This window comes from Aythya marila (genome assembly GCF_965140915.1).
Source record: "Aythya marila genome assembly, chromosome: 1".
In the NCBI taxonomy this organism is placed as follows: domain Eukaryota; kingdom Metazoa; phylum Chordata; class Aves; order Anseriformes; family Anatidae; genus Aythya; species Aythya marila.
Genome location: NC_139042.1, coordinates 19,019,627 through 19,027,784, shown reverse-complemented (window position 1 = coordinate 19,027,784; position 8,158 = coordinate 19,019,627).

Sequence of the window (8,158 nt, the reverse complement as noted above, 5' to 3'; positions counted from 1 at the left end):
TCCTTCATATTCGCTCACTGACTCTGGTTCTGGTGAGTCTGGGTGTAACAGTGTGGGCCAAGGCTGACCCACACTTTGCTTAATTATGAAAACAAACAAACAAACAAACAAAAGCAGCCAAAAAGAAGGCCGGGTGCTACCCGGGATTAACACACCATGGCCCTTGGGACCTTCCTTGGCTCAGGACAGAAGTGACCATTACCCAGCCAATGCTGTGTTTAATTCAGTGGAAGGAGGCCCAAGGGCCTTTGAACCTGTCGGGGCAAGAAATCCAGAAAAAATGAGAGGGGTATTTCAAACTTTAGGACACAAAGAGCTTTCTGGAAACATTTAAGGCCCCAGAAGGTGAGGGGACAGACAGGGCCATGCTTTCTGTTCCTGCGCTTCACCCTGACCGTCACTGTTACCGGGGCATCTCGTCAGCTCTGGCAGGAGATCTTGTCTGAAATCTTAACCGAGGCCCATGTAGGCTATCCACAGCAGTTTGATATTGCTCAGGCTAAAGTCACCGAGATGTTTTAATTAACGAGCAAACACAGCCTGTCGCTTTCTTCTGCATGACGCACGGAAATCTGTCTGCTTCCTCCCTGAGCACAGCACGGCACGTCTGAGCCGCTGGCTCCTATAATTATGATGGGATAAGCACTTACACGGCACTATAAAGGTGAACTAATCTCATCCCCAAAGAATTCGGAGTCAAACATGGTCAAGAAAAACCATGAAGCAGTTGTCTTGGGAGAAAAAATAGATCCTGCAGGGACCAAGAATCAGCAGGGCAGGAGGCTGGAGGACGGAGCTGAGGAGGGAGAGGGGCCGGGGGCTGAAGGACGGGACACTGCTCAGAAACACTGGGGTGTCTTTTCCAGCCTGCTGAGGACCTCAAAGATGATCTCAAGGAGTCGGGGAATCAACCTGTGTGTGAGTTCTCCTCCCGGTGAAGCTGCTGTTACGTCCCTGTATCCACACACAGTGACCAAAATAAATGCAGGCTGCCGAAGGGCAGCTGAGAGGAGCTGAGAGGTGGGGTGGGAAGTGGGCACTGGAGGGGAACAGGAGAAGAAAACTCAAGAGGAGAGAGCTCCCTGTGAGCGAGGAGGCAGGAAGCCAATGAAAGGATTAAGGAGGGAGATGGTGTCCTGGAAGTGTGGGGGAGAAGGGTGCCGATTGCCCCCCTCTTGGTTAGGCTACGGAGACTCCAAGGGAGCCTGCGGCGCAGCGATGTGCGGATCACAGCAGCTGCAGCGAGGAATGGCCGGAGCACAGGGAATGATCATAGCCATGGTGATCAGAAAGCAAGGGCCACTGCAAGATGACAAAGATACCAAGGCAGAAACAACAAGCTTCAGATCAGATCTGTAATGAGAGGCTGGTTATACACAATGAAATGAAAGAAGTGAAAATGACTTGAGTACCAAGAGCAGATTTAGAGAGAACTGATACTTTTATACTGGGAAAAAAGACATTTGAGGCAAAATGAATATGTAATAGCAACAGGGACTTCAAGAGAAGAAATTAAAAATGAAACAAAACAGGAATGTGAGATCGGGCAGTCATGGACAGGATACAAAATCATTTCCCCACTAGAAAGACACAGCAGAAATGCCGGGGCGTGCTGGGCAGGAGGGCAATGGGCAGCCAAACATCTCCCGCTGCACTGATACAGCCGGGCACAAGGCTTCTTAAAAAGTGACTTGAGGTTTTTACACCCCTATTGCTTCGTACACCGCAGGCAGTTAGACAGACCCAGCGTGCAGAGAAGCTCACAGCATCCTGAGCCTGCCCTGCTGCAAGGATTTGGCATTGCGAGGTGTTATAGAGCACTTGGAGTTAAATGTGATCGTATCGGGAGGGGAAAGTAGATGAAAGAGCAATTAGACTGAACTGGTGGGCTAAAAGGGGCACAGGGAGCCTGCAGAGTGACTGTAAACACCTGAATTCACAGCACCTGGAGCAAGAAAAGGCTGTGGCAGAGAGTTGTAGTCATGGTGACAGCAAAGTAAGGGCCACTTGAGGTGTTTTCACGCTGTCGCGAAAAACAACTTAAAACAACCCGTTGTGACGTGTGTCACTATGCACTGTGATTTACAGTACAATAACTCCACGATTCCTGTGTTTACGATATCCCAAGCCTCACAGAGGACTACTCATTTAAGTTACAGAGTCGGGCAAGCAGTGATTCTCATTGTTAACCAAATTCTGCATTTTAATTATTTGCCAATCCCTTCATATCCATCCTGCAGTTTCGATGACTAGTGATGAATAAAACCACCCCTGCCATTCAAAGCCTTTTTTTTTTTTTCTTTAATCACGGACTTCAGGTTTTACGAGCTCTTAACACAGTATGCAAAGGTGACGTACAGCACAGACTGAGAGAAAATAGCAAAAAATGGAAAGTCCGCCCAGGACTGCTGCGGAGCTTTTTGATAAGCCCGTGCGTACTCCTGAAGCGAGCTAAAAGCAGCAGCTGGTGTGGGAAGCGAGTTCAAAATAGATGTAGGTTGAAAGACTGGGTGGAAGACCAGGAGACAAGCGGTGATAATGACAGTCAGCAAGTGGGAGCCCGCGGCTCTGAAGCATTTTTAGAGTGAAATGTCTTTTGGTTTGGGCACTGCTTTCACATTACGTTATCCTGTGCTGATATTCTAGTCAGGCATTATGGTCAGTCGGGGATTTTTCTCAGGCTCCTATGCAGAAGTCGCTCAGAATTTCCCCACAACAACATTTTAGGGGCCGTAATCCCAGGCCTGATTTCCATAAAGCTTTATGTTTTGAAGTGGAGGACCAAGTGCCAACATGCAATGTTATGTTTCTGTCGCAAAGGCCATGGAGATTGTTACCCCCACTCATCCCAGTTGTGATTATAGTAACCGATCTGCAGGATTCAGGCCAAGGCATTTTATTTTTTATTTATTTTATTTTTTATTTTTGAGCAGAGCTCAAGCAGGGCAGTGCTGCAGCCCCACAGTGAGCTCCGGAGATGCTGGCAGCCAGCAGCCAGGCCTCGCCCCGCTGCGCAGTACGGCCATGACGGGTATGCCAAGGCAGGGCCAGCTCACCGGGCACAATCTCCAAGAACAGCCGGTTTATTTAGGCAAATGAGACGCAGCGCTGGGCTTACAGCACACCTGGAAAATTACCGTGTGTCAAAGAGGCGAGGAGGATCGGAATTTCTACAGGCTGCTAGGACAAGAGCTCAGCCTTACAGGTTTCCCCTAGAGCTTTGTGTCCAGGCAACAGCCCGGAACAGAGAGGCTGGACATCCCCTCTGACTCCTCATGCTTGGCATCCTTTTGTTTTTTTACTGACAGTACCATCTAGTTGCTGGGCACAGAGATGAGTTTCTGGGTCCAGCTTTGCCTTTGAACTGCTGTGCTCCTCGTGAACGTTCATATAGACCAGTCGTGTTTCTCCCATCAACTTCTCTGTCCACCTTACCTGTAGAGATGTAATCTCTGCTCTGAAGAGGTGGTCTCCTATTATTTATTTTCCAGGAGCAATTGCTGTGATTACTTATAGCAAGATTAACTGATCCTTGACCCTCACTTGTCGGCAATGCTCTTTAGTAGCTGTTCCCGTGTGAGGTTGCCTTGTGGTAGCATGGTCTTAATTTATGGTCACTTCTGTCACCTATTTCCCACACGCTTTCATACAAAAGCAGACTTCATAAAAACAGAGACAAAAATAGTTGTTTGTTTGTTTGTTTGTTTTAAAGCTCACCACTTTTGCCTATAGCTGACCTGTATCCCTGTTTCCATGGTGGTCCTACTCAACGTGCATGGAATATCTGAGTGCACATCGTTCAACCTCTCTTACAGCTGAACTTTCTGCTTCTATATTGGCTCACCCTCTTTCCATTGTACGTTACTGATGTCAATCTGCAATCTGTCTAGCTCTCTTCCTCTGAACTGTGTGTCTTTCTCTTATCCGTGGTTGTACTTCCTTGCCCATCTGTACTATTATTTTAATTGTCTCTGAATACTTATTAATAGCACTTCACAACACATGTCCGTGTCCATTTTTTTATCCCATCCTTTCCTTTACTCTGTTCCACGTCCAGTTTTCTTTCAGGATTTAATCATTTGAAATTCTCTGTCTTTTTTTTTTTTTTTTTTTTTGCTTTTTTGAGCTGATTTAGTCATAATAACAAGGCTTACAGGGAAAGATCCAAGTCTTGCTGAAAGATCTGATCCAAAGCTCATTACCATGGTCACTATTTTTTTGATAATCCTCCAACTCCACTTCCCTGCTTCTGTAGATTCTGGCTGATCCAAGAGCATCTCAGAAGAGGAACGCTTTCCTCCAAGCCCCACATCTAGCCTAAAACGTGCATTACGTTGGGAACCCAAAATGTGTTCAAATGATATCTGATCTGGCACTTTCTTTTGGGGATGTCCTTTTCTGCAGTGTTGCTTTTCCTTCTGATAAGACAGCCTGTTGCTTCTGATAAGACAGCCTGTTTAAAGCCTATTGACTTCTGACTCAATCCTACCCTTTAGCTGGGAGGGAACCATTTATATGTTTGTAAGCTGAGGTGGTGGTAACCTGTCTAGTTTTAGTTTTCAAGGATACTATACTGACATTCCTCACTGTTAAAATCCTTGGTGAGTACCTTTATTCTCTCTAGCAACACCTTCAGCCTCGTCTTAGGACAAGGAGGATCTTACCAGCTTCTAAGACGTGAACACCGTGAGGCTTTCTGAAAAGGTCTTGGTGTTTTGCTCTGGGAAGGGTTAGGAGTAATCGTGGTTTAATGCCCGTGACTCAGTCCAGCTTGCAGCCAAATGGATGTGGGTTCCTAACCAACCCCGAGGATCTGAGCCGTGTGGTGGTGCGACAGCTGCATCCGTAGGACATTTTGCTGAGAACCTCTCTGCTGGCAAACTCCTGGCTGGTTTCTCTGGTGAGCCATCTCGTAGGTGCCTTTCTGGCGGTGCTTTTGGGGAATGTGATGTTTAGCTTCACCGACTGGGCATTAATTGCAAGCGGGTAACTAACGGAAAGTACCTGCTTTCAAGAAAGTTTTATTCACTTCTGTTAGGGGCTTCATTTGTGAAGATCACAGCCTCTGTCTCACGTGTCATCTTTGTCTCTTCTCCAGGGTCCTACCTAAAAACTCTCAGATCTCCCCTATGTATGTGCTGTTCAACAAAGTGTGTGTCATTGCTTACTGACAGAATAACTCCGGTCTGTATTCCCAGGGGAATGAGGCACCATTTTTTCTGCTTTCCAGATTTCGTGTTTCCTGTAAACCAAATCTATCACAGGGATTCGGAGGTTTCTCCTCCTGTACTCCAAGTCAGTAACAGAAAACAACAGAACACTGGCTTCAGGTTAACAACTGAAAAACATCAAAGACATCATTTTCTTGATAAATTTACTTGAAATAAGTGCAGTTTATTGCAGAGGTGGCAATATAAATTCCCTTGCAGTCAACAGTTTCCAAATTCAATCATTAGATCAGTCTAATGCAAATGGTAGTAGATAGAAACTTTAAAAAATGTATAATTTTCTGGTGGGTAGTGCTACATGGGACATTAATACCAGGCTTCTAACTAGGTACATGAAATTATCAGAGAAATGAGCACAGCTTTCTTTAAAATCAATGTTAAACTACGCCGCTGGGCTTCGAGGCATCAATTTAAAATAATGGTAGCCGATCCAGAGATTCCCTAGCCCTTCCAAGACGTGCTCATCATCCCCCTTCCCTTACAGGCAGGGAAGCTGAGGTGCAGAAGCGAAGCGGTTTGCTGACAGTCCTGAAGTGTGGTCAGGTACTGGAGAAGAAAGGTTCCTCGTTCATTCCCCCAGGGCAGGCGTTTCTCCCAGCTCCCTCATTTTTCTCCTGCTCTCTCCCTCCCCACGCAGCCACTTTGCACGGCTGCTTTTGTCCTCGCTGGTTCCAGAGTCCCTCTTTCTGCACCAGCCCGAGGCCTGCATTCCTCCCACACCTCTTCTTTGTGTCTCGGGTGTGAATCATTCGGGTATCTGTGGCAGGAAGGGCAGAGCCCTGCTGGGGGTATTGTTATGCTGGGAGAAACTAACAGCTACCGTGCCAGGCCTTTGATGAAAAGATAATTACAGGCCAGATTGATGGCTGCTGGATGCCCTCGCCAGATGCCAGGGCTTCATGTGTCCTGCGTTTCCCCCTTCTCGTTTTCTCCAGGATCAGAAGGGCACTGCCTATGGATGCCTGAGAACATTTCCTAACGTTTTTGGAAGTGGTTGGCCGCGGTGCTCGACAGCCATCTGGGCTGCATCCGAAGGAAGGAATTGTCACCAGGCCGACTGCAGGGACTTGAAAATTTGGCTGATTGATTGGCAAACGGAGAGCACAGCTGGCTGGTGCTGGTGAAATTCCACACGGAGCCACGACATTCCTGCTGCCCTCCCAGGCTCCGGCCGAAGTCAATGATTGATACCAAGTCTGGGGGCAGAGTACGCAGGGACGCGGGTCCTTGTGAAATTCAGAGGAAATTCAGAGAAATCTGCGTGAGGGCTGTACAGGCGGTCTGAGCATCCACAGTGCCCTTCCCAGTGAAGTGAGCCTGGGTTTGTGTTTCCTCTGCAAAGCTGAGTCAGTTTCAAAGCAAGACTCGTCCTATTTCACCCATTTTGTGTTGAAATCAAATGTGTTTCCAAAGAACCAGCTCTTAGATTTGCTACCCCCTTGACACCCAAAAGAAATGCTGTGATGGATCTCATAGACACAGTCCTGACTGAGAATAAAAAAGGAAATCTAAGCTGTAGTTAGAATTTAGGGTTTTTTACACTCCTAATTACTGAACAAATAAACCTGATTTTGTCTGTCATGGTTGTCATTTAACATCATCAGTAAGCATATACATTATATTTACATATGGGTTGCGTTGTCTGTGCCGTGTTGGACTTTGAATACCTCTTTCTAACTGGTTTCTAATTGGAGATTTGGGAAGAATGATTCCCCAGTACCCCTCTGCAAGCAAAATAGATGTTCTCGTTTTAATACATTTCAGTGATGTTTACCTCAGTCTTCTTTCCCTGCACATTGTTCCCTGTGTATCATGGTGGTTTGTTCTAGACACATTGTCCTAGCGAAGGGTGTCACTGTCAGCAAATTCTTTGTCTGTCTGCTCACACATACATGTTTACATGTTCCTCATCGTTCTGTGTGTGTGCTCCTCTGTTTGAAACAGACTGCCAGAGAACTAGTCATGGCTGATGATCCTGTTTTATCTTCCTTTTCTGTTTTCTGAATGGGTTCAAGGTTTTATTGACTACCGGTACTGTGCAGAGAAAAGTTCATCCACCCACATCACAATTATTTGGTTGCTAGGAGTATTTTTAGCAGCACAATTTGGTCGTGGGTTCCAAATATAATAGCTTAGAAGCTCACACTGTGGCCCAGCTAGCGGAGATACAGGAGAACAGGGAGGGGATGAGGAGACTCACTGCATTAGAGGTGAGGGGATGGGAGAGAGCTGCACAGAGCTCCTGCCTCCCTTGCTGTCTCAGGTGAGGGGAAGAAGAAAAGATGAAGCTGTGGAGCTGTGCAGCCTCTCAGCATATCCACACAATGGGGCAGAAAGCTGCTCGGGTGAGGGCTGGGTGCTGTAATGATCACCGAGCCAGCAGAGTAACTCATGTAAGTGGAGCCATGAATAACACTCTAACCCTTACACATGGCAGATTATGATCTCATGGTCTAGCCTGTAAACGGATTTGCTGGTGCAGACAAATTGTATTGTTCTCTTTACGCAGCATCTTTCCCTGCGGCAATACCTTGCACAGGCTGGGAGGAAAGATTTGACTGATACAGAGTCATCTCCAAAACCAAAGATCAAATCACGTTTTAACAGAGTTGTATCGTGCTACAGCCCAAGTGAATCCCATTTCTTTAGTGTTTTCAATGAACTTGATTTCTAATAGCTTGAGTTTCTAAAGGCAGAAATACTCTAAAGAGTCTCCTCATCTGTGGTGGACCAGCCAAACACGGGTACTTTGTGGGAGCAGATGTAACCTCTCTCTCTTGTACCTGCTGCTGCTGGTGGGAATTCAAACCCAGCAGTTCTGTGCAAATTCATGAAATTCAGAAAGTGCAGCTGGCTGGAACCGGGAGGTGAAATAGTGCAGCTAAGTTTCATTCCCAGGTGGATTGGAATGCTAAAGGAAAACAAACAGC